Raw genomic sequence first — 3,434 nt, 5'->3', positions numbered from 1 at the left:
TAGCTCATAGCAACCTCAAACTCCTGGGCTCAAGCAATCCTCCTGCCTCAGCCTCCCAAGTAGCTGGGACTATAGGCATGTGCCACCATGCCTGGCTAATTTTTTCTATATATATAATTTTTATTGTATCTTTCAGGAAAGCATTTGTTAATATACTCAAATTATCACAAATTTTTATTTTAGCATTGTGACTTTGAGTCACAGAAAAGCATTATTCCCTGCACCGTTGAATAGTCCATTCTCTTTCCACTGATCTACAATGCCTCCTAATTCATGAGATTTAAGTTCCATTTGTTCATGGCTCTATTTCTGGAATTTTCATTAATTAAATTATTCTAGTTAACCTTTCTCTGCACCAAAACCAAGCTACCCAAATTAATATAACTTTGTCATAAATCTTAATATCTACAAGTCAGATTCCTCCACAAGTGCTGTAGAGATTTTATTTGCCCCTTCAGAACCACGTTCCACTTTTCTCCATCCTGTTTTATGCTTTTCTTACAAATGAACATTGAAATTTTACTTGGTAGACTTATTTTTTAGAACAGTTTTAAATTTACAGAAAAATAGAGGATTTACTACAAAGAGTTCCCATAAGCCCCTTTCTCTGCTCAGTTTCTGCAATTATTAACACCTTGCATTAGTATGGTGCAACCTTTTATAATTAATGAACTCATATCAATACATTATTATTAACTAAATTCATAGTTTAAATTAAGATTCAGTGTTTGTGTAATAAAGTTCTATGTGTCTTGACACATGCATAATAACATGTATTGACCATTATATTATCATACAGAATAGTTTTTGGGTTTGCTCTTTTAAAGACAGGATCTTGCTATATTGTCCAGGCTGGTCTCAAACTCTTGGCCTCAAGCAATCCTCCCACCTTAGCCTCCCAAGTAGCTGGGACTACAGGTGAGAGCCATCATGCTTGTAGAGAGGTAGGCTAGCTAAATAGCTAGCTAGCTAGATAAATAGAAATATAGATAGATGATAGATGATGATAACAGATAGATAGAGTTAGGATAATATGCTATAGTGGTTGGGCTAGGTTTGCTAGCTATGTGATTTTCTGTTACCTAAAATTCAGCTTTACAATCATATAATAGGAATAATAGTATCTAATGATGTGTATGGTTGTTTGAGGGTTAAATAAAATATTGCAGGTGAACTACTTATCAGCGTACTTGACACATAATAAATTCTCAGTGAAATATAACCTCAGTATTTACATAAAAGCATCATATAAATTTCTTCATACAATGTATGTTGTTAATAATTGCTAACCTCAAAGCAAATATAACACTTGTTCGCTCTCTTTTCAGCTTTTTGACCTCAGGCTATTTGAAGTTGTTCTGCTATATTCTTCCTTTCCCAGAAAGAATTATAGCACTTGAGAAGAGAAAAAACAAATGAGACAAAATTAGAATTAACCCATATGTAAAATAGGATTTTGTATCAAGTATGTACCTTTAAGAATGTGAAGGAGAAAACTGATTTTGAAGTTAGTTGTTTTGCTTTAGAGTAACAATGTTAGAAAGATTACCAACATAATCTTAAAATGTATAATCAAAAATAAGTGTGGGTATACTTTAAAATAAATAAGAGTGGAGTTGGTAAGTTCCTAATACAAAGATATGACACATGCTTGAGCAGATGGATACCCCAATTGCTCTGATTTGATTACCATACACTGTATGCCTGTATCAAAACATCACACGTGCCCTATAAATATATACAACTATAATGTACCCATAATAATTTTAAAAATTTTAAAAGGTATATTAATTGTGTGTAATAGCCCAAAATGTGTGTTTTTGCATATTAGGATAATCGGTAAATATTATTTAGAACTTAAAGAAAGTTTTTTCACAATAATTCTAAGAGGACTTTCTGTGTGACTTATTCCTCAAGTCCCAAAGTAAATTGAACTATTTCTTAAAAACCTCTTAACCTCATAAATTTAAGCCTAATTACATCTCTCACGTTAAATGCAAATAAGACTCCAAGGAAAATTGTATGAGTCTCTGTAGCTTAGATATAAACTATCACAAATTTGCTTACAGTATGAAAATGCAAAACAATGTTATACGTCAAACAAATAAATTTATAACTGAACATAATGATTATAACTAAGACACAATTTGTGTTATTCAAGCAATTTTAAACTTGGTTCAGTAAAATTTTAATGAAGTTTTATTTTCAGATGCCAAAAATATTTAAACTGAATGTTTTTAGATTCTCTGCCTGAAAGTTGGACATGTAACAGAAACAATATAATAAGAGATATAAAATATCACATTTGGATATTCATTTTGGATTATTGCCTTTCATGAATCTATTTTCTTCCAACTCATAAAATCCATGAAGCTGTCAGAATAAATCGAATTCTTATTTTGGTACTACTTTGAGTAATGTACTCTCACAACAGAGTTAATATTAACAAAATAAGTATATTTTGATAAAGACTATCAGAATCAAAAAATCTATTTTTAGTAATTTCCACAATGTCTGACAGTAAAGTAAAAAGCACTGGTTATCACTGCATATATATAAGAATCAATAAGCTATATTTATGGTCCAATTTTTAGAAATATATTGATTTAGGTGTTCTTTTTCTCCTAAATTCTTCAGTAAACTTTCTTAAGAATAGCAAATTCCTTTCATTCTCTCTAAAATCTAGCACTTCAACTTACTCATTAGTTTCTCATTTGCTGGCACCATGGTGCATAATTTCTTTTCACTTTCCCTTACGATCCTGACAGCCTCACCGGGATTCTTGTTGAAGACCAGAAATAAATGGCTTAGAAACCCCATTATACTGTCAGAGCCACACAAAAGAAAGTAGAAAGGAGTGAGCTCATTGTGAATGATGGAAATACCAGTGGGATGTTTGTCTATGAACCAGAATTTTCAAAAAGTATCAAATATTATTTGCCCTTCAAAATTGTTTTCTCTTTTGAGAGAAAAAGGGCCACCTAAATGAAAGAGTTAGGTAAGTTTCATCTTCATTAGTAAATTAAAATGGACAATTTCTTTTATCAACTATTTGAAGAACTATAATAATATTATCAAATAGTTAAATTTCTGACTAGAACGTAGGCCATGCTTGAAATACGTGTTTCTTTCCAATAACCAATGCTTTGTCTGCCAGATAGAGGACCTGATACAAAGTCAAAGTAAAATATAAATTTACAACCAATAGAATTTTTAGAGTTCCACTCTGGGAACACAAAACCACACATGTTAAGAATATACAAATGGCAAAAAAGTAGTGATTTTTTTTTTGAGCTGAGAGTAGACTTTTGAGTAAAAAATGTGTGCATTTTTCAAATTTATTAGATAATATCAAATTACTTACCGGGGTGTGCCAGTGATGCTCCCATTATCATGATCTAGAAAAGTTTGTTTCTCCACAATTTCACCAAAGC

The sequence above is a fragment of the Propithecus coquereli genome, unplaced genomic scaffold (genome assembly GCF_000956105.1).
Source record: "Propithecus coquereli isolate 6110/MARCELLA unplaced genomic scaffold, Pcoq_1.0 Scaffold78, whole genome shotgun sequence".
In the NCBI taxonomy this organism is placed as follows: Eukaryota; Metazoa; Chordata; class Mammalia; order Primates; family Indriidae; genus Propithecus; species Propithecus coquereli.
This window is presented reverse-complemented; position numbering follows the sequence as displayed.